Source organism: Rhinoderma darwinii, chromosome 3, assembly GCF_050947455.1.
Source record: "Rhinoderma darwinii isolate aRhiDar2 chromosome 3, aRhiDar2.hap1, whole genome shotgun sequence".
In the NCBI taxonomy this organism is placed as follows: Eukaryota; Metazoa; Chordata; class Amphibia; order Anura; family Rhinodermatidae; genus Rhinoderma; species Rhinoderma darwinii.
This window is the reverse complement of record NC_134689.1, coordinates 91,447,636-91,472,550: the sequence shown is the minus strand read 5'-3', so window position 1 is coordinate 91,472,550 and position 24,915 is coordinate 91,447,636. Positions and strand designations below refer to the sequence as shown.

General features: G+C 40.1%; 1 long non-coding RNA gene across 1 annotated transcript; it reads left to right on the top strand.

Annotated features, from left to right (window-relative positions):
- The first annotated feature begins 783 nt into the window (after positions 1 to 783).
- On the top strand, positions 784 to 1,816 carry LOC142751033 (uncharacterized). The gene is made up of 3 exons (XR_012882686.1): positions 784 to 811; positions 1,471 to 1,542; positions 1,750 to 1,816. It is a non-coding gene; the product is annotated as an uncharacterized LOC142751033 (long non-coding RNA).
- The last annotated feature ends 23,099 nt before the right edge of the window (positions 1,817 to 24,915 follow it).

Sequence of the window (24,915 nt, the reverse complement as noted above, 5' to 3'; positions counted from 1 at the left end):
CATAGGGTGGAAACACACAGGACAGATACTCAGCGTAAAAATACACAGTGTGTTTATCCTGGAAGCCGCAAGAAATTCCACCCGAAAAACCACACCAAATTGTGGTGCAGTTTTATCCTTTAGGAATAATTTTTTTTAAAAAGTTTATACTTACCGCGGCCATAGTCATGGCGACACGTCCCTCTCTTCTGAGTGTAGCTTGCCTCCTGGGATGATGCTGTAGTCCATGTGACCGCTGCAGCCTTGGATTGACTACAGCAGTCACAAGGGATAATATGTCATCACAGGAGGCTGAGCTGTACTTAGAACAGAGGATTGCACCGCTAGGACAACGGTATAAGCTTTTTTATTCATTTTAACTTTTAAAAAAAAGCTTATTTTTCCCATTTGGGATTTTTACCCAGCAAAAGTTGCAAAGTAGCTCATTGTTGTGTGATTTACCTCTCCATTGAATTCAATGGGGAAAACGCGAAACAGGAAAACAGCGATTACACAGCATAAATTGACATGCTGCGGCATAAAATAACCCACAACAGAGGTCAATTTATGAATGTTTTTTTTCTGCAGATTTTTTTCTGCTGTGTGTGGATGAGATTTGTTCAAATCTCACCCATACTGCTGCTACTGTATTACGCTGCAGATTTTCTGCAATGAAATCCGTTGTGTAAAATCCACAGTGTTTACGCCTTGTATGTTCCTAATCTTATAGTGCTTTTTACATGTATAAAAAAATATTTTTCAAAAATCATATTTCAGTTTTACTTTCTTCTTTGTTTAGGAATTGCCACTTAATATCATCGAATTGATCTTGGTAAGAAGCAACATATAATTTAAAAGGAAGAGTAGCCACATTGGTTGTCACGTTGTAAATAGCTATTCCAGTACACTAGAGTTACGTGGATTGCCCCAACTGGTCAAATCCTTTCCAAATGTCTGATTGAGTGATATGGATGTCTTAAAGGGGGTCACCTTGGGGAGCTGCTACAAATAATGGCTCCCATTTTGAAGGACTTTTACAAGATCATCCATTTATTTAAATGATTGTCATATAATACTATTAGGGCAGAGCTGTGATCTGTGACTACAGTTTAGCTACGGTGCCTACAGGGAGTGTGAGGTAGTCTGAAATCCACCTCCTGCTTCATCATTGGTTTACGCTGCTGCTTTTTCCCTCCCACTGCAGCTCTGCATCTCCAGATTGGCTGCTGTGTATAAACACAAGCCTATTATGTGTTTACTAAGAAATCAGAACATGGAAAGCTGAAAGAAATAGCTTTAAAGTACAGACTACTAAGCCACACATTAGAAAAAGAAGATTATCAGGAAATATGAAATATACTGTATAAAATGATTTGGATAAGCCTTAGTAAAGGGGTCCCTGGAGAGTTGCTTCATGGTGTTATTGTAATTGTCATCTCTGATACCTACTTACTAAAGTTATTACATATTAAATCAACTTATAATTTTCAGGCAAACAATTTGGAAGCCCTATTGGAACAACTTAAACTTGAAACTCTTCTGAATTCTGTTCTTTGCTTGGTGGTAAGTTACAGTTATGTAGACTTCATCCCAGAAGTCCAAGGATAATAAAATAACATCAAAAGATAAACTATACAGAGACACAGACACATTATTGCATGTATAATTCGCAATACCATAAATTTTCCCATGAATAAAATTAGAATAGTACATATAAAACCATGTCTTCAGTCTATGTATTTATTTTTCCTGTTTGTTTATAACCTGTAGGAAGGAATCTTGGCACAAATTGGATGTGTTCTGAAAACACAACTGTTGACTCTAACCAATCTTTTGGTAAGTACTGCATTTGAATATACGTGTGTTATTTACAATATGTGTCTAGTCCCATATCAGTTAGAGGCACCTTTCATAAAGAGTCATTTATACATGGCACAGCTGCCCATAAAGAAAGGATTCCAAATGTATAGATGCAACTGAGCTGGGAATATATAAATGACACTGCTAGAATATTGCTGGTGAGATAGCATGAAATGCGCAAAAGAATAATTTGTCGGAGTGCTTCTGTAAATGATAAAATTCTGTCCGCCTGCAGCAACCACTAAAAAGAGCGTACTGCGTATAATTTTTATATTAAAGTCATTATTATGTATTATTTACTCAATATACAAGTTTAGATGAAAGAACAGAAAATGACAATGTTTTGATAATAATTAATTCCATTTGTTTTAATCTGTAATGTCATAAAGCTCCAAGTTTGTTCTTATTTTGTAGCAACTAGCTATGAAACTTAAAAAAGGCAGCCACCTGTAGTTCATGGAAGAAAGCATTTTTTTAATAAAAAGTTTTCAAAGCAATTGAAAGTCATTTAGAGGAAAAGCTAGCCATCTCTTCACCACTGGTAAAGAATTGTTCTTAAATGGTATCTAAACTTTTAAAAAACTTTTGACATGTCATAGTAACATGTCAGAAGTTTTGATCGGTGGGGGTCCAAGCATTATGACCCCCAACGATCTCTAAAATGAAACGGCTTCTGATCGTCTTTCCTTAGACAAATGCTGCCGCACACAATACTGTCAGGTGATAGAACATTAAACAGTCTGGTGAATCAATAAGGAGAGCCTGTGCATGCTGCAGGGCAAAAAGCTGGAGAGGAGGTTAGACTTTTGGGTTATGGGTTGCAGGCTTTGTGTGCAACCGGCCGTAACCCTGGGCAAGGGCACTATCAGAAATTACTTGGACCCATACAGTCAAAGCGTCGGGGCACCCATTACTGGAAGGTGTGGCAATGGATATTGGCAGGAGGGGGACTGGGGTGAAATGCAAACTGGCAGTGGCTCTGTGAAGGGGCAGGGCAGAGACAGTAGGTGAGCAGGAGCTCTGTCAAGAGACAAGGGGAGAGACTAGGTGGAAAGTGATCCGTGTGGAGAGAGAACTAAGAGAGCAGAATGTGACAGGGGCAGGAGTGTGGCCAGGTGGGATACGCACTGTGACAGAAGCTCTGTGGAGAGGCAGCTGGGAGACAGGTGGGCAGAGCCTCTGTGGGAGGCCAAAGGGGAGAGAGTAGGTGTGCTACGGGGCAACATAAATAATGATAAATCATTGCACTGAAGCTACTGCTTCAGCAGAGGCACTCACCAAGTTGCAGTGCCATCTGCTGCTTCTGGCTCCTGTAGAATCTTAGATTTTCCACCGCACGCTTGGACGAAGTCTCCACCTGCTCATGACATATCGCACACATGTCCTAAAAACGCAGATACAGTTTAAACCGGGATATGCCACCGGTTTGCTGGGACAGCGGGACACCACCCAGAATCCGGGACTGTCCCGCTGGATCAGGGACGGTTAGGAGGTATGCATATCTATGTATCTTCTGTGGAAGTATAGTCACATTTGATGTCAAGTCCCGCTTATGAATTGTGTTATTATGGGAAATGATGCCTTTACATGCTGGGCAGATTCATTAATAACCCTGTGGGCAATCCAGATTCTAAACATTTGCCTTCAGATACATAAGGAAAATACAGGCGTCAATACAGTAGTCTATAGTATGCAGATAGATTTAACTGCTGCCATGCATGTGTATAGTCAGAAAGTTCCCTCAGCTTATCTGATAACATTTTAGAGAATAGTCCTGTATTTTGATAGTCTTGTAATTCTCCAATAAGTTGAAGCTTCAACTCAAAGGAAGTTGTCAGTAATTTAGAACAAGTCACCTCTGAGTCACTTAATGTAACTGTACTGCTGTCACTTTTCAATGTGTAAAGCTGGTATCTGACCATTATTTGGTGACTTAATTATGAGAGGTATACTACTATACATAGAGCGGAGCCTCTGTATCTCAGCCTGCCGTGTTATAAATGTTGTCTTATAGATATACACTCTCCGATATCTATAATATTTTTTGGAGGATTTGGTAGGCAAAACATATAACCTAAAGCTTGTTCCTCTGACCTTTTAAGACATTTGCCATGCCCCTGGTTGCTATAGCTGCATCGATGGGTCATTTAAGAGAGTTGCCGATGGGTAGTGGCCAGCGGCCTTGAAGAGAAGTAGGGCAGGGGGACCCAGACTAAACTTTTGCACCAGGGCCTCTGAGCCTGTAGCCATGCCCCTGCTGTGATAAACAGCAACGCACATGAAATAACAATCGGTATCAGTGAAAGCTTCAAAACCTGTCAAAGGTACTGTGATCAGTGATGATTGTAGTAATGATAGGGAAAAAAATAAAGGGACATGGCTCTCCATCAGCCCCTGCATCATTAATGCCAAGGCTGGAGGTTTATGTATTCCTGCTAAAAAATCTAAAGTAAAAGAACCCTAGCGGGACTAAAAAAAGCTTATACAAAACAATTTTCATAACATGAAATGTATAATTCACAGTGAAAGACATTCTACTTTACCAAATTTTATGTACTACAAAATGTTTTTTTTATAAAGTACAACTCGTCCCGCAAAAAATAAAATTATAAGGCCTCATGTGTCTGCCTCAACCTAACAAAAAAATTGTTAGGTTATAGGAAAGCAAAAAATATAAATTTTCTCTATGATATTCTCAAAAGGCCAACAATGTCTTCGTTCTTCATGGTTTGATGACACCTCATGTGCATATAACCTATTAGAGCATTTAGATATTACAGAGAGGGTCCTCTGCTCAGGACTGCCTTCTATAAACCAGAGGAGGGAACTTCTAACAAACAGTGACTCTCTGTCCTGGCAGACTCGAGGCATCTACTGTATGTATTATCAGAATGCCATCTACGTGCCTGTATGCTACACTTCTCCTGCAGCAGTGATATGTTTATCGCTACAGGAACTCTCATATTAATAAGGTTGTCTGTAGTGAGGAGCAAAAACCCTCTACATCATGATCTTTTATCCTGGAAACTAAAGTGTTGATTTGCTTTGTACCTTTCCTTGCAAAATCCATTTTGGTAATACATGTTTTTTTTCTAGGGTCCCGTAACTGGTGCACTGGGTTCTGTAACTGGTGTACTTTCTATTGTCTCTGGTCTCCATAACACGGTTTCAGATGTTGCATTCTTCCTGACTGGGACTGTTCTTGGAAGTACTCTTGGTATTGTTAATGGTTTATTCCAAGCTCTCAGTGGCATCTTAGGTGGAGGCCTCTTAGGCAATGGTTTGCTAGGCTAAACACAGGTAATAAAATGCACAGACATTTCTTTCAATCCATGATATTTACCTAAAAAATCCAATGTATCTGAACGCCTACAAATTAGCAGGGTGTAAAACCATGAAACAGATGTACTATAAAAAGCACCATACGAAATTATAATTACTTGCCGTAATATTACTTTTCTTCATTACACTATTTTTTATTCGAGAGAAATAAATTGGACACCAGCTTTCTATTAAATAGTAGATTTTACAAACAATGTAGGTTGTGATGTTCACACACGGCAGATTTGTTGCAGAAACGACTGCGTTACAAAACTCTGCTCCATACATGTGAATGTGGTTGTTTCTGCAGCATGTACATGGATTTTTGCAAATGCCATTTAGATGAATGGAACGGTCACAGAACAACAAATCTACCACGTGTGAATATACCCTTATCATCCCCAGAAAGCCATGTATTATTGGCAACATCTAAGAGCTAAGTAGAAAATGTATCTCTCTTCTGCATTCGATCCATTTACATGCAATTTAGAAAAAACAATTCCTCATGTACAAGACAGTGGCATTAGTCGTTCTTACAAAGCAAATGAATACTGTGGGGCCTATTAGGAAATGTTTTATTTTCTGATAGTTCCTTATAGAGGTAGCGGTTTTCTAAAATCAACTAATAGGAAAATTTTGAAAATAAGGTGTTCACAATAATAGAGGTAATATAATGATAAATTAAAGCAATGTTGGATTTTCCATTTTCCAGCAAGCCACTAAATATCACTCAAAGTTCTAAAATGACAAAACCCATTAATTAATACCAAATATTAGTAAGTAGGGCAGATGGCTGAAAAGATGTAATGAAACCCATGTACTTTGGTCACACTTCGGTTACGAGGTGCATTGTAAAGCACATGTTGTTTGCCCTTTTCATGCTGCATCTCCAAGTGATATCATAACGTGGGCTTTTTTCCTACAAGTAGTTAACAGAAGATCACTCAAATTTGTCCCATGCCTAGATAATCACCATTAACATTGTTTCCCATCAGGCCTAGTATAAGGAATAGACGCTTAGGTCAATATGGTGGGGCGCAATTTATGGATTAAAGAATTCAATATTTTGCTCAGGTTAAATATTTTTTGGCATGTCACTAGGATGTGTCACCAATGTTCAATTGGCGGGGGTTTGACCATTGAGACCCTTCCGATCACTTTGTGTCCTGTTGTTTCCGCTCTGCTTTTTCCACAAAGCAGCATGGTAAGCCATTAAAGGGGTTGTGGAGAGAATAATAAAACAAACTGAAATATGATAAAGTAACAAACAAAACATAGCTCGCCTATAAAATCTCCTGCCGCTCCGGTGCTCCCTGCTGGTCTTTATTGACTTCCCTGCAGCAATGAACGGCCATTCTTCCACATAGTCACTGCAGCCATTCACTGGCCTCAGCGCTTAAGTGAGTTATATTTGGTTTGTTATTTTATCACATTTCCTGCAGCCGGTTTGTTTTCGTATTCTCTCAGAATACCCTTTAAGTATAATGAGTCAACCATGCAGGCTCTGAATAAACCAGGGCAGAGCTGACGTGGCACAAAGTTGCATGGTTCTTTTCTAGTGCTGATGCTACTTCATTTTAGCGATCAGCGGGGGCAACAGCCGTTAGACCCCTGCCAGTCAAACATGGGAGGTATATCCTGGTGATATGTCACCACTATCTATCTAAAGACAACCTCTTTAAATATCAAACTGAATGCTGTGCCCATCCAATTGATAGCTCTGCAGGTGCTTGGGTCCAATAGGGACTATTTCCATTTAGTGAGCGAACTGTCACACAGAAATAGATTTTCACCATGTGAGAATAGCCCACTGTAATTAACCAGCGCTTTCCTATATAGTGTAGTGGGTGATTAGAGAACGAGTGTGTTGGGCAGCAATTTTAAAAGGAAAGGGGCCTCATTCTTAAAGCCCTGCCTTGGTCACCAAAAAAGCTTGACCAGTTCCTGTTTCTCTTACCTTTAAACAGTACCAGTGGGATTCCCTTCTAAAGGGAGATGACTGGAACCTAGTGAGACCTAGATTGCTTCTGCACATTCAATGAATGATCTAGTTACACACACACATACATATATATAATATCTTGTATGATTTACCTACTAACCATGTCTTTTCCTTTTTGGCAGGTCCTTCACATCACTATGACAAATGCAGGTCATAAGATTTCATTTCTTTCTAACAAGCTTCTCTATCTATAAATTTGCAGAACTTTCATACGGGATGATTCATTTTATCTTAAGAAAAGTATATTATTATTGTATTTGTGGTTGCTTCTTTCCCAATAAATTCTATTCTGAACATTACATTTAAAGTATTTGTTAAATTATTGAAAACACATGAATAATTTGGAAAATTATGAAATGCCTGAGCCAAATTCTGCCTGGAAAAATTAGCTCCATTTTATTTTAAGTGAATTTGCACCACAGGCGTTTTTTTCCCCATTTTTTGCCGCAAGTTTTTACCTATTCAACAGGCAAATGGAAAAACTGTGAGTGTTTTTTGACATAAAACGTGTCAAAAAACGTGTCGGCCGTTCCTGGTGTTTTTTTTAGTCTCCCATTGATTTCAATGGGGTTTTTGAGGCAGAAAACGCCCCAAGATAGGGCATGTCGCTTCTTTTTCCCCTTGAGCATTTTATTCTTCTGGCGAGAAAAAAACGCCACCACCTTGAAAACAATGGGAGGCAATTTCAGACATTTTTTTGCCACGGTTCCCGCATCAAAAATCATGTAAAAAAACGTTGTGTGAACCGGGCCTTAGAGAAATTAATTGCAGAACCGACTAAGTGGACAAAAGCGTATTTGAATCCAAACGGAGAAAGCAAGTGTGATTGTTTGCGAGTGTATATTTTCTTAAGTGTGTGAGTTGAGATTAAGAGACATTATATCCAGAGAGTTTGGTAGGGGGTTACTATTTTTTATACTTGAACAGCCATTTGAGAGTGTATACTGCCGTTCAATAAGGTGTGCACGTTGTGCGTTTGGAAGCCCAAATCCTGGTACTTTATGAGCAACACTGAGATTTATTGATAACATAGACAGGAGTTTGCTGCTTACTGAGCAGGCACTCGCTGAGGCAGATGTGGGGAGAATGTTAGCATGGTGTTTTAGAAAAAAGGGGCAGCTAGCTGGCTAATAGTGAAAAGGCGGGGTAGAAGGAAGTCTCAGTGTCAAAAGCTGTAGCAGATTCAGAGTTTAGTGAGTGAAACTATTAGACAGGATAGTGATAATAGCACGAGTAGTCCAGTAACAGTCCAGTTTCGATGCACAGATAAGCAGCAACAGGTTGTAGTGTGAGGCAGAGACTTGGTCAGGAAGCAATCCAACTTCGGTACAAAGATCAATAGTCTGACATTCAGGAAGTGCAGGGATCAGACTCTTATAATAAGCTAAAAAGGTATAGCCAATCAGGCAATCATGGCAAGTCCAAAATATTTTCAATTATATATTCTTCTTCCCCCTGCACATTCACTGATGGTCGAGGAAGCAAACATTTGCAAAAGAATAGTTTCTTCTAAACAGTTCACTGAATTGCAGCGCAGTACTGTAATAGGATGCCACAGTTACAACAAGTCAGTTTATGAAATTTCTTCCCTCCTAAATATTCCACAATAAAATGTGAGTGATATTATTGTAAAGTGGAAGCATTTAGGAACCACAAGAAAATGAAAAGTAACAGAGTAGGGTTACAAGTGCTAACGCGCATTGTGCATAACGCTCTGCTGACTCCATAGCTGCGGAGTTCCCCGGCCTGCACTGGTATTAACAACACAAAAACTGTGCCATAGAAGCTTCATGGCATGGATTTCCATGGCCGAGTAGCTGCATGCAAGCCTTCCATCATCAAACACAATGCCAAGCGTCGGAGGGAGTGGTGTAAAGAATGCCACCTATGGACTCTGGAGCGGTGGAAATGTGGTCTGTGGAGTGATTAATCACCCTTCTCTATCTGGCAGTCTAATGGACTAGTCTTGGTTTGGTGAAAGTTATGCAGACTATATTCTGAACCCCTGAGGCCCCATGCACACAAACGTGCTTTTGCGACCGCAATTCCCCCCAAAATCCATGGGAGAATTGCGGCCCCATTCATTTCTATGGGCCCATGCACACGACTGTGTTTTCCACGGTCTGTGCATGGCCCAGTAGCCTGGACCGCAGAAAGAACGGACATGCTGTGTTCTGCATCCGGGCTCAAAGAGATTAATGCCCGTGGCCATGTGCACGGCCCGCGGGTAATACTCCATGGCCATCCAACCCTAAAATCACGCCCGTGCACATGGCTATGGTCGTGTGCATGAGGCCTGAGGGAGCAGTCCCCTGGCAGCAGGAATCTCTGGGCTTGTCCACACACAACGGAATTGCTGCAGAAAATTTCTGCAGCAATTCCATTGAAAAACGCACACATTCCGCTGCGGCAAAAACGCACCAATTCATGTGGTTTTTATGGCAGAAAATGGTGTGTATTTTGCTGCGTTTTTCACAATGTTAGGAGATGGAGACATCTTCTCTGAAAAACGCAGCAATTATAGCCACTTTCCGCAGCACGAATTGACATGCTGCAGTACGAAAAATACGCACCGCAGGTCAATTTCTGCTCGGAATTTTACACAGCATGTGGATGAGATTTGGTAAATCTCATCCACTAGGCTGCTACTGTATTCTACTGTGTTTTTTCCGTCCAAACTTCCGGCGGGAAAAAAACGCAGCAATTCCGCAGTGTGTTGCCCTATCTATGCTGTTCGTTAAATATTTCATATTCAAGAATCGTTCTAGTTGTTATTTGATTCAGTTTAATTAGTTATACCTGTTTGGTTAGTTAATGTAGGTACTCACAAGACAATGAGGACCCTTGATGTGGGCTTGTGAGCTTATATATTTTTGTAAGATAATTTTTTTCTTTTGTTCTAAAAAGTAATATTAAAACAAAAACATAATTGTAGTATTTGGTCTTGCCATACAATGCCAACTTGATTGACTAAAAAAAATAAATTTTGCAAAAATATAAACAAATACCTCATTAGGTGTTTGAATGAGAACCCTGCATTATTGGGTATGATTGACGATCCATGTCAAGCTATGATTAAAATGGAATTAAATGTACTATTAAAAATATATCTATTTCTCAATAAAACAATGTTGGGGGGCTTACGTATCATTAAAAAAAAGGTGATCTTCTTTTTATTAGCGCTGTTGACAGATACTGATACCATAATAGTCACGTCTAACGTTCAGTGAAAAAACGAGCTAAAAAAATGGATGATTAGCCTGAAAGTTACGGTAATCTCACCATGCGCAATAGGTCATAAAAAATGTAAACTCAACCGAGTTTATTGACAAAAATTCTAAATAAAACAACATGGTTCATATGCACCAACATGGTGCCTACAAATAAGATCAAATCAATCCACAATTAAAGGTCAAAAAGTTCATGACCTAATGGTCCAGCATTACAGGAAGCAGGTTGACCTGGGGCATGTCTGTCTGACATTTTGTGGCCCTGTTGATGCCCTTGGTAGGGGTATGCCACGTTCCCTGGGTAACTTTTCCTGCTTGATGAGGAGCCATATTAATCAGGCCGTACATTCATTCCTCTATACTGGCTGAACAGGCTAGGTGAAGACGCGTACATTGGCCTATAATGGGTAGTGCGTGTGGGTTGCTCTACTGGAGTGACCGGGTTTGTTAAAGGCGCTCCAATATCAATAGGCTCATCATTGTGGAGACGCCATAAATCGACTACCCGGAAGATGGGCCTCGGATCATTTGTTGGCATTGCTGCCTGGAGCATTACTATCATCGCTCCCTGTACTCGCAGCCGACATTTTGGAAGAAGGCAAGTTAGATGACTGGTGAGGATCCGAAGGAACGTCTCCTCTGGATTTTCCACGCTGCTCTTTTTCAGGTGTCCAGGACTCTGGAGTCAATTAGAGCCACGGTGTCCGCAACACTAGCAGCAGAACTGCGGCTGCGCCGTGAAGTGTTCCATGGTGCTGTGTTTGGAGCAACCCTTGTCGTGGCGAATGGCCCGAATGCGTTCTCCGTTGGCACATGAGGAGATTTGCTTGTGGGAGTCGAATGTGCTTCGGTCTTCTCTAGTTGAGTGGCTTCTGAGTCCATTTCCGGGCATCTTGGAGATTGTCGCATGTTCTGTAATATAAATGAGTAAATGTGTATATAAATATAAATGTAATATATAAGAAATTAAAAATGTTGATAAAATCATATTAAATTACAAGTACATTTTGTTGAACATACTACTTTTTGCATAATTAATAAGGGATGCCCATTCCTCATAATAGGTCATCTACTGTATATCCTATTGGTGGGTAGTGAGACTACATGCATGCACGATTATCAGCTGTATTGAACGTGGCATAGCGGTCGTACCTACGGTCCGACATAGTTTAGAACCTGTATATACAGTGAGTTCCTGACATACTTGTAGTGGGAGATGACGCAAGTATGTACTGCGATTTGTGGCTCAAAGTATGTGTGCGATTACTATCAGGTTAAAAGAATGAATGGATAGCAGGACTCGTAGAAGCGCCGCTTACACAAAAATTTCTAAACATGCATGCAATATTAAAAAAGAAACACAAACAATATAATACTAGGCCTGTAATACATCATGACGATAGTAACATTAATTTAATTTTTTATGATCAAATTACAATATTGTTTAAAAATTGTGCAAAAAATGAATATATACTTACTGACGAAGTTCCATCACATCTGTCAAGAACATAAGCTGCTGCATGAACATGTACGCTTTTGTTTCGGATGGAGCCTTGGGCATGTTCACATCGAATATGGTTCCAGGACAAAGTCCAACGAGTTTTAACTTCTTGGACTTTAAAAAAACAAAAAACTTTATTATTGCACTAGACATAGAACAGGCCATATGTATGATCATTGATGGTCAAACTAGATGTACCCCCATAGCTCAGCCGAAGGGTCGTGGCGAGTTATCCTGTTTAACCTATGACAAATTTGGAGCAGCGCATACTGTATACCACACCTACAATTGTGTTGGCAAAGCACAGTCATGAGCCGGTAATCATTGAAATGGCTGCAGTGCTCGCACATGCACAGAGGCTCAATTCAACAAAACCTTTTCGTGTGTGCGTAAAGTTTGACCACAAACAAGCATACATTGATGGCATAATAGCAAAACAGGCCAGAAATAATCAATTACAGCAAAGTGCAATGTGTGTATTTGCTTACATATTTTCTGACACTGTGCACTTCCCTGCTCCCATCTGCACTGCAAAAGTTCCTTTGCAAGTTTCTCCCAAGCTGCATCCTTTTTATAGCGGTCGGGGTGGGATTCTGACCGCGTATCCCATAGTTCTGGGTAGTCAGGCACCATGCTGATCAATTTCTCATCATCCATTTTGTGGGTTGAATGCAAGGAACTTTGGCACGCCCTGCCATTGCATGGCAACAAATCCGGATTCGGAAAACACGGATGCCATGTGCCATCCATTGCTTTGACGGACCCATAGGCTTCAATGGGCAAGACGGACACTGAACAATGGACAAAAGTAGGACATGCTCTAATTCTGACTGAACGGGTGAATGGAACAGTCAGAACAATGGAAGTGTGCAGAGCCCCATAGAAATGAATGTGTCAGGGTGCTATCCGTTAAAAAAAGGATAGCACTCTGAACAAATTAACTGAAGTGGACATGAGGCCTAAGAGTGATGTTGGGGGGCACTGTCTGATTATATTTAACCCCTTCCCGACCAGCCCACGTAGATTAACGGGCTGCAGCACTGGTCCTTGTGCCTGCAGCCCGTTAATCTACATGTGCAACTAACGGAGCACACAGGCATTCCCCACAGCCCGGCATCTCTCAGTACTGGCTGCTACTAGTAGCCTTAGTACTGAGGGAAGACATCGGGTGGGATCACAGCCGTGATCCCCGCCGATTAACCTCTTAAATGCGGCGGTCAATAGTAACTGCCGCAATTAAGGTGTTACAACATCGGCAACCTACGGCGCGATTGTGGGGTGCCGATGGTTGCTATGGCTACCGGGGGCCTAACAAAGGCCTCCGGGTCTGCCATCTACATGCCAGAGGCAGGACCTAGAAAAAATATGTACAAAAAGTTCCAAGTCGTACAATTAAAAATTGCCCTTTTACCCCTATAAACTCCTTTATTATTAGAAAAAAATAATTGGTTTTGCCGCGTCCATAACTGCCTGAACTATAAAAACAAAATGATATTTATCCCGCACGGTGAACTCTGTAAAACAAATAACGAAAAAACAGTACCAGAATCGCTATTTTTAGTCACTTCAGCTCCTAAATTTTTTTATAAATAGAGATGAAAAAGTCGCATGTACCCAAAAATAGTACCAATAAAAACTAAAGTTTGTTCAGCAAAAAACAAGCCTCAGCTTTCTTGATGGGAAAATAAAAAAGTTATGACTCTTAGAATATGGCAACACAAAAAACAAAATAATTTTTTTAAAACCGAGATTTTATCCTGCAAACACCGTAAAACATAAAAAAATATATATACATATAGTATCACCGTAATCGCATCGACCCGCAGAATAAAGTAAATATGTCTTTTATAGCCCACGGTGAACGTCGTAGAAAAACCGAAACAAAAACTATAGAAGTTTTCACGGCCTTACTCCACTAAATTCAACAAAAAGCCTGTGGGATCAAAATCCTCACTATACTGCTAGGTAAATTATTTTAGGGCAGTGGTAACCTTTGGGGGGTTTCCACTGTTTTGGTCCCTCAGGGACTTTGCAAATGCGACATGGTGCCCGAAAACCAATCCATCAAACTTGAGCTCCAAAAGCCAAATAATGCTCCTTCCCTTCTGAGCCCTGCCGTGTATCCTAACAGCCGTTTATTACCACCTGTGGGTTATAGCCATAATTGGAAGAAATTAATATCCAAATGCTGTGGTGCTTTTTTTTCTTTATGCCTTGTAAAAATTTATAATTTCTACGTTTTATTGGAAAAAAATATAGATTTTCTTTTTCACGGTCTAATTCCACTAAGTTCAGCAAAAAACCTGTGGGGTCACAATGCTCACTATACCCCTCGATAAATTCCTTGAGGGGTGTACATTTTAGGGGTGTTTCCCCTGTTTTGGCCCCACAAGACCTCTTCAAACCCGACATGGTGCCTAAAATATATTCTAATAAAAAGGAGGCTCCAAAATCCACTGGGTGCTCCTTCGTTTCTGAGGCCTTTTTCTATAGAAAAAAATTACATTTATAAATTTTACCTCCACTTTGCTTTAATTCCTGTGATACACCTAAAGGGTTAAGAAACTTTCTAAATGCTGTTTTGAATACTTTGAGGGGTGTCGTTTTTAAAATTGGATGACTTATAGGGGTTTATAAGATATAAGACTTTTAAAGCCACTTCAGAACTGAACTGGTCCACAAAAAAATAGGTTTAGGAAATTTTCTTGAAAATGTGAGAAATTGCAAAAAAGTTCTAAGCCTTGTAACGTCCTAGAAAAACAAAAGGATGTTCAAAAAACGATGCAAACATAAACATAGACATATGGGAAATGTTAACTAGTAACTATTTTGTGTGTTATAACTATCTATTTTACAAGCAGATACAATTAACCGGTTCAGGAGCGGGCTATTTTGATCCTTCAGAACCAGACACCGTTTAGCGATTTTTAGCACGTGTTAGTTAAATGGTTAGAAGTTTTTTATTTGTTGGGCTAGCGACGTGATTTTTGCATTGTTTTTTTCCGTAGACAATGCAGGTCTCTTTTTTATCATTTTTATACACATCCTTTTTGCTATTTTAGAATTTTTAGGCTTAAAGTTTGAAAATAATAGTAAAAAAATTAGCTTTTTTAAATTTTAGCTATCTTTTGGGGGTATTTACATAGTTTTACCCTAAAATAGACCTTTTATTTGTGATAGTCATTGTCCACCGTAAATTTTAATATATTACATGTCTATTTTAGGGTAATTGGCTTAGGGCTAGCGTTCAACAATGAATGGCTGGGGGAAACGTTTTTTTGGGGGTGGGTATTTTATGTGTATTATTATTATTAATATTTTTTGCACTTTTCTTTGCTTTTATTTTTATATTACTATGGTCTGTCAGAAAAGACCTTTGGGGGACTTTATTATTATTATTTTTTTTCTTTTACACCATGTTTTTTCACTGTAACTGGGGCTGCACAGCAGCCCCAGTTACAGGGGAAATCATCCCTCGTACAGTGACTATTGTCAATAATAGGGCTGTGCTGTGTCTAGTTAGACCCAGCAGCAGTCTGCCAAGAACGGCATCCCGGCGATCATGTGATCAGTCACATGATCACCGGGACCGCTGCCTTCATTCATATACACAGCGCTCATTGAGATTAGAGAGAACAGAAGCAGCGAAAGCTGCTTCTGTCTTCTCCTTAGGGTCCACGGCAGTCACTGACTAGCAGCAAGCTAAAACCCTCGCCATAAATAGCCTATGGCACGGGTTTTAAGGACTCTCACCGCTGGCCGTAAATACACAGCCAGCGGTCGGGAACCAGTTAAATTCAGAACATTGCTAATTTTTGCACATTTTCTCTAAATTTTGGTGGTTTTCAGAAATAAATACTGAATTTATCGACCAAATTTTTCCACTGACATAAAGTACAATTTGTCACGAGAAAACAATATCAGAATCGCTTGCATAGGTAAAAGCATTCCCAAGTTATTACCACATAAATTGACACATGTCAGATTTTTAAAAATCGGCTGTGTACACAAGGCTAAAACAGGCTGTGTCGTGAAAGGGTTAATGTGCTGGGGCACGTGAGAAGAGGAGTGAAAAAGATTTCCCTCCTGGAAACTATGTGCTGTCTTAGGGTGGGTTCACAAGCTGCAGTCAAAATGCGTTTTTCTGAAAATTGATTTACCTCGGTCGCAGCAAAAACTCATTTTGACCGCGACATGTGACCTGAGTCTTATGAATATTTACCCCTCCTTTTCCTTGTTCTATAACTCTGGGTTCACATGTCACAGTCAAAATGCGTCTTCTGACTGCACATTTTTGGTGCTTTTTTTGCTGCGTTTAATGCAATATAGTGGCAGAATGCTACAGTTTTTCAGAAATTTAACAAAAAAATGCTGCGTTTTGCCGTAATTTCACAGTAGCCATAAACCGCTGTACAAAACCGTCATTCTGCTGCGGTTTGTGCAGCTGAAGCACGTTTTGACCACAATGTGTGAACACTACCTAAGGCCTAATGCACACAACTTAGTGATAATGCGGTACACAAAACCACGCATCCGTTGTCTGTATTTGCAGTCCATTTGTCCGCAAAATACCTTCAGTAGTGTATACGTGTGTCATCAGTATTCACAGATTGGCTAAAAAAAGAAAGACTAGAACCCTGGGTAGGTGACATGATACGCAAATATGGTCAGTAGAGTGACATGTCCTGGGTTTTTGTGGCCCCCACACATAACTGAATATCACGGTTGTGTGATAGGGACATCTAAATTAATGGGTCCGTGTGCTCAAAATTGCGGATAGCACATGGACAAAGAAACCACGGTCGTGTGCATTAGGCCTTAGGGAGGGTCCACACACAGTGGATTTTTTCACTGCAGATTTAGCTGAGGGATTTCACCCCTGCTAAATAGAAAGGGATGAAATTCGATGTGAAAATCAGCAACAGAAATTGATATGCTACAGATTTCAACATTTTCATTCACGGTAAATTTTTTGAAAAATCTTTTCGAATTGCCTGCTACTGTACATTGTTGCAGATATTACCTGCGGAAATCCGCAGGTTAAATCTGCATCATTTCCACAACATGGAAATTTAGCCATAGGGCCAGTCACCTTTTGGGGGTGTTATATCCAGTCACTGTATGTGGTACTAGTTATTGTATGTGGTATTATTCACGGACTGAGCAGAACAACGGAAGGACAAATGCAAATGTGAACTGTAAGTTCCATGGCCGCGGACCGTCGGGACTATTCAGCCCTCGGCGGCAGCAGCCATGGACTTGTGAGCACTGGTCCCCAGGAGACGCCAGCGCTCACTCCCACTCTGCTCTGCTGTGTCCCATAGGGTGCGCATGCACGCTCGCACCCGGCCTTATAGGGCCAGTACGCGCACATGTAAAACATCACTAATTAGCCCATGATCCCTCTGGACTATAAAAAGGGTTCTGCCCGTTTAGTCCTTACAGATCTATTGGTACATTCAGGAGAGTCCTGTCAAAATACATGTAAAATCAATGTGTAGATCATGTATAGACAAGAACAATATGTAAACCAAGTAACCTTGGTGCATTGACCCTACTAATGAACATAAACCTACAGAGTGTGGGGTTCAATTAACACATAACAATGTCTTTTAGAAAAAATACAAACTTTATTCACAAAATATAACAATATAGATTAAAAGATGAGTCATGCAGAGCATGAACAAGGCGTCACTCATTGCAGGAAATGTATATTAAACAACCTATGTAAAGCATGGGCATAAATGAATAAAGCACAAAGTGCAGAGTGTTGTATGTCAGTGAATAGTCATGACCTGTGTCAACTGCTGATAACGAATACAAAGTACAGCTGTGTCTGAATGTGTCAGAACTGACATAACATACCCATGTGACTTGTCCTGCAGGAGAGAGACGCCAGACCCGACGCGCGTTTCGGCGGAAATGCCTTCGTCCGGGGGTGGCGTCTCTCCAGTGGGGACCAACATTAAAAAGAAAGACCAGCCAATCAGACATCAGGGAGGCATTACCATCCACGGTCATGTGTGTGCTGATGGAAGCGTCACACACCAGGTGTGGAGAGGTCGGAGGCGTGTCTCCGGCCGAGCGTCATCAAGGAGGGCGGGGGTCAACGACGTCTGACATCATCGAGCCACGCCCACCCAGATACAGACGCCCGGACCGCAGCACAGTCCAGCCACTCCCCCCGGCGTGAGCGCACAGTCACCATGCCTGAATATAAGGTAAGTGTAAAAACAGTAGAAATGATCCAGCGCTGAGTCCAGTTGTAAATTAAAAAGGAAACGATGTTCCCATCTTTATTGGGGTGATGTGAATAAAATTCTAGGGAGACGCAGTCCCAAGAAAAATGTGAGTAGGCGGTAGTGCCCTGGCCTACGCGTTTCGAGCAGCTCCTGTGCTCTTAATCATGGCAAAGAAATGTGAGGACACTTGCCGCCCTGTCTGCTTGATAAGCGTAACTAATGGGTACGTAGAAAAACAGGTGAATAGTTAACCCTGGTTTTTGATTGTCTTCTCAGGTGATATACACCCTGCATAGAAACTGTGTGTATGGGTATAATCAAAGAGGTGTGTATCATATATAGAAGAAATAACAAATATATTTGGGCAAGCTAATCAAATTGTTACTTGTTGCATATAGTATCATAGGTTTAGTAATATATACAGCAGGCAAGGCAACTATGTCCCCACAATCCTCACAAAGTATATCACAGGTGTTATAAATTCGATATACAAGATTTAAAAACAGCACATATTATCGATTTAGCTAAGTTCCAGGTATTACATCTTGGAACAATTATACAAGCTGTTGAAATATACAGTATAAGTATCCAAATAAATCAAAAATATAATTAAAACACAGACGGGAATATAATTCCCGGTATAATAAAATATGAATTGATTTCCACGTATATGACCTGGGTAACGTTAAGTGAACTATATAAGTGTAAAAATCACATACTGAAAGTACATTTAAGTTCATCTCAAGAACTTGGAAAATTATATCAGGTTTCATACGTATTTGATTGGAAATGGTTGGGCAGACTGAATTGGAGTAAGATCTGAATAGGGGTGTAATGTGCACATGCGTTTTAACGTAAGTATATACAAAAATTTCTCTCAATAATTCCTATGTTGATTCATGTCAAGTAAACGACATTATTACTCGTATTTGCACGACATTATTACTCGTATTTGCACTCTGTTGATTTGTAGAGGTTTATTTCTAGAATTAAATAATTCCGGATGATATATATAGCGTAAATCAATGTCGGAAAGACCTTTATAAAGTTTGAAGTTTGCTTGACATTATGTAATAATGTGTAATACATATGGTCCTCAGATGTGTAAAATCGCCAGCTGCAAAGCATCATCAGAGACATGAAATGCCCCAGAGAGAAAAACACGGGACGGCCATCAACCACGCAAAAAATTAGAAAAGAAAAAAAACGCGATGTCCATGGTTCATCCATGAACAAAACGGAGTAGATCAAAAAATTGTGCAACAAGAGCATCCATGCACAAGAACCACCCGAACGAATGAAAAAACAAAATTTTGTGTTCAAATATACAAAAATGATGCGTGTGTAAATGTCAGCTGCATTTCATAAAAAATAACCATAAATGTGAATGTTATTGAATAAATGAGGTTAATTCTACAACCGATCTTGTGTTCAATGATTTTGGATTACAACCCATAGGATGAATATCTCCCAGAGAGAGTGTTACCTGAATAACTAAATATCGTTATTATCCATGTCCAGTTAGGTAAAACTATCATTAATAAAATCTGTCAAGAAATAGCTTATGTAGCCGATGGCGCTGTCCAGGGTATGTGGTGCTGAATATACTCCAATTACAGTGTTCGATCTGAGAGAAACCTCACAATAAGTGTTGGTAGTAAGGAATGTTGAGTGTACTATGCAAGGTAATCTACCGTGTCATATTTGGTGACTTTCTTTTGGAATATGGTCTCACCAATGAGTGCACTTTCAATTATTGTATATAATCTCCAGGAATCAACAATATTATACTAGCTTCCGATAAATCAGGTATGTTCACAAATTATTGAGCTAACGTTTTTTATTGTTGATGTCGCTGTCCATAGTAGATGGTACTGAATATACTCTAAACTGTCACAATAATTAATCCCCTGAGTTGAAGTAGCTAAATATCAAAGTAATGTGCACTTTTGTCTTAACAAGAATGCCAGAGGGATATTTAAAGCAAAAACATCAGGTAGCTAATGTTGCTGTCCACCGTATGTGGTGCTGAAAGTAATGATAAGCCAAGATGGATCATATCCCCGTAGGGAAAACCATATAGCTATCGATGTTGATACCTCGGTATCCTAAGGGAATGAAATTGGCTACTTGTATATTCAGTAATGAAACATGAGTTCCTTCCTAACATTCAGACCTCGTGGAAATCGTGTTTCCAGGTTGTAAATCCAAAAGGCCTCCCTCGTTAACAGGCGTTGTCTGATATTACCCCCTCTTATAGTACCTCTAACTTTTTCCACTGCATAGCAGCAGAATGAGTTGGTGCACCGGTTATGTTGTGAAATAAAGTGTCTAGAAATACTTGAGATGTTCAAAAAGTTGGGGTTCCTGATATAACTTAGGTGTTCCAAAACACGGAGTTTAAATTTCCTTATAGTGCACCCCACGTATTTTAATTTGCAAATAGTACATTCTATAACATAAACTACATTGTTGCTATTGCAGTTAATGTACGATTTGATAGGGAAATTGATGCTATTTGAGGAATTCGAGAACTCTTTAGTTATCTTTGAAAAGTTGCAAACTTTACACGGGTGTGTTCCACATTTGAAATACCCTTTGCGGGTTAGCCATGTGGGTTTGGGGAGACTGGTTGTCAATAACGAGGGGGCTAACATGTTCCCAAGGGTAGGAGGTCTCCGTGATACAACACGACAACCATTACTTAGTACCTCTTCCAATTTGGCATCTTCATATAGCAAAGGAATATATTTAAGTACCATATTTCTAATAAGATTGAATTGGTTGCTATATTGTAGTACCAAAGTCGGTATATTGGTGTCTATCGAACTGGAGCATGTGGTGTCTGTCTTACGTTCAATGGACAGGAGACTGTCCCTATCCTTGTTTTTCACAATAGTTTTGGCCCTTTCTAGTGTCCAATTCCTATACCCACGTGCTGTGAGCCTACGACATATTCTGGATTCCTCTTTGATGTATCCTGACTGTGTGCTGCAGTTTCTCTTAGCTCTCGTCAACTCTCCTACGGGTATTGCCGAAATGGTGTGCTTAGGATGGCAGCTAGTGGCGTGTAACAGCGTGTTACCCGATATAGGTTTATGGTAGATCTCTGTGCACACCTTAGAACCTATTTCAGAAACGAACTTAATATCTAGAAAATTAATGGTTGTATCATTGGTAACATGTGTGAACCTGAGGTTTAGATCATTATCATTAATGAAGGCCATGAACTCCGGTATGGCAGACACATCGCCCTCCCAAATGAATAGGAGGTCATCGATGTATCTGCCATACCAGTGGACATGACCCGCATATGGATTGGATGGGGAAAAAAGAGTGGATTCCTCCCACCAAGACATAACCAAGTTGGCCAGGGATGGAGAAAACTTAGCCCCCATGGATACCCCCCTCCTCTGAAGATAAAAGGTACCTGCAAAATTGAAATAATTATGTGCCATCAGAAAATTGGTCACTTTGACTATAAAGTTTTGCAAGATTGGGTCGTATCCACTATATTTAAAGAGATGGTGGGTGAGGGCTTTGACAGCGATTGAGTGTGGAATGCTCGTGTAGAGAGAGACCACATCACAACTCAACCATGTATGGTCTATGTTCCAGATTTTATTATGAAAGATGGAAAGTACATCCTTCGTGTCCCTCAGATGACCCGGCACCCTTAGAACCAACGGCTGTAAGTGGCAATCAAGCCACTCTGAGATTCTCTCCGTTAGAGATCCTATCCCGGATACTATAGGCCGCATCGGAGGCGGAATGATGCCCTTGTGTGTTTTGGGCAATGCGTGCATTATAGGTATCACTGGGAATTCCACATATAGATAGTCATACTGTTTCTTACTTAATAAACCCTGGCCTAAGCCCTCATCCAGTACATCCCTCAATGCATTGGAGAAATCATTGGTAGGATTATGACACAACTTCACATAGGTATTAACATCATCCAATAGTAAGAGAATCTGGTCCATATACATGACCCTATCCATAATTGTAATGGAACCTCCCTTGTCCGCCATGCGAATTACAATGTTCTCATTTTCTTTCAAAGATTTAATGGCTTGTTTTTCTGCGATGGATAAATTATGTGAGGTTTTGTCAAGTCCTGTTTGATTTTTGATTTTGTGCAATTCTCTCTCCATAATTGATTGAAAAGTGTCCATGGATTCCGTCCGAGACTGAATTGGATAAAACCTGGGATTTTTTGTGATGAATTTGGGTGTTTGACTAGTATCTGACTTCTGTGTTTGTTCGTCTGCAAGGTCTTCAAGACAGGTTAATGCCAACTGTTCCTGGAACATAAGCGTTCTGTAGTTGTTGCTATGGACAATAGGCTCCGCTGTTTGTTCATCTATGGTTGCTTCCGTAGTTAGGAAGTGCCTTTTCACCGTGAGATTACGGATAAACTTGTTAATGTCAAGTAGAGTGGAAAAGACATCAAAATTCTGATTGGGCACAAAATTGAGTCCTCGTGATAACACCTTAAGTTGAATTGGGGAGAGAGGTGCAGATGATAAATTGATCACATCTAAATTCATCTGTGATTCCTCAGTCGTCTGGGTTGAATGATATCCATCCGATCTGTGCTTCCTGCCCCCCCTCTTCCCCCGTTTTTTGAAAAGTCTCGCTTGTTGCCATATTGAGGCTTAGATGTACGAACTCCTTGTGCCATTTCAAGATCCGAGTCTCCCTCCGCTCCATCTGTTGTTTCGGGTTCAGTCGAGCTGAAACTGACCCTGTGTGAACTTGAGTTAAATTTGTATGAGTTATTCCGTTTCTTTAAAATAGATTTTGTTCCACGTTTGTTGAAATTACCTCCATTCCAAGAATAAACTTCGTTGTTTCTATAATCTTGGCTGTCACGCATGAATTTGGTCTTTTTAGTATCCGCAATAGACTTCTCCAATTTTTCTAAGTGATCGTCCATTCTGCTCTGTAACATTACATAATCTGGTGAGCTGGTAGATGAGCTGATTTCCTCCCTGATTTTAGTAAGATCTGTTTGCAGCTCTGTGAGCTTAATCTCCTCATGCTTGGTAATGAGGCTCATAAGGCTGATGGAACATTCCGATAAAATCTTATTCCAGTCGGTCAGAAATTCTTCTGAATATTTGTGTGTCGGTACTTTGCGCAGTCTGAGACCCCTCGGAATCATGTCTTTCGAGATGTAATTGCGCAGTGTGGTGAGATCCCACCACACTCTGGTCTCACTGGATGCTAGTTTTTCCAGATCCCTGAATTTACTTTGTAGGGATGTATTCACACAATCCGCATGCGCATCTTCACCGAATACAAAAGCCGCCATTTCAGTTCTCGAGCATTGTGGCTTAGGAAGCACAGGCATTTCCATATTTGGCGATCTTATAGTAAAATGAACACCGTAAATGGATCCCTTAGGTCATAAATGGTTAAAAACAAGCCATGTGTTGAAGAGTTATATTTCAGACAAAATGAGTGATATACAATTGTAGTGCTCACCCTTGGGACATGAATATATATTATTGAATAGGAGTTTTGGGCAATAATGCAAGAGTCCTGATGTTGATAATTATCCCGGTATATGCTGTTATAGCAAGCGTTATGTACTCCAATATATGTCAATAGAATCCGGTGGGCACGGAAGATTTGCCGTATACTTAGAGGAAATAGTAAAGGGAGGAAACCTCCAGCTCACCAGTATGTTGCGTCTCCTGACTCCCCGCTCGGATCCCCGCTACGGCTGGCGGTATATATGAGGAAAAACAGTAGAAATGATGCAACGCTGAGTCCAGTTGTAAATTAAAAAGGAAACAATGTTCCCATCTTTATTGGGGTGATGTGAATAAAATTGTAGGGAGACGCAGTCCCAAGAAAAATGTGAGTAGGCGGTAGTGCCCTGGCCTACGCGTTTCGAGCAGCTCCTGTGCTCTTAATCATGGCAAAGAAATGTGAGGACACTTGCCGCCCTGTCTGCTTGATAAGCGTAACTAATGGGTACGTAGAAAAACAGGTGAATAGTTAACCCTGGTTTTTGATTGTCTCCTCAGGTGATATACACCCTGCATAGAAACTGCGTGTATGGGTATAATCAAAGAGGTGTGTATCATATATAGAAGAAATAACAAATATATTTGGGCAAGCTAATCAAATTGTTACTTGTTGCATATAGTATCATAGGTTTAGTAATATATACAGCAGGCAAGGCAACTATATCCCCACAATCCTCACAAAGTATATCACAGGTGTTATAAATTCGATATACAAGATTTAAAAACAGCACATATTATCGATTTAGCTAAGTTCCAGGTATTACATCTTGGAACAATTATACAAGCTGTTGAAATATACAGTATAAGCATCCAAATAAATCGAAAATATAATTAAAAAACAGACGGGAATATAATTCCCGGTATAATAAAATATGAATTGATTTCCACGTATATGACCTGGGTAACGTTAAGTGAACTATATAAGTGTAAAAATCGCATACTGAAAGTACATTTAAGTTCATCTCAAGAACTTGGAAAATTATATCAGTTTTCATACGTATTTGATTGGAAATGGTTGGGCAGACTGAATTGGAGTAAGATCTGAATAGGGGTGTAATGTGCACATGCGTTTTAACGTAAGTATATACAAAAATTTCTCTCAATAATTCCTATGTTGATTCATGTCAAGTAAACGACATTATTACTCGTATTTGCACTCTGAACAAGGGCAACCATGGATACCAAAATGCATGACATAATATACATGCACAGAATTACAGAATATAGAGGCACAGTATAT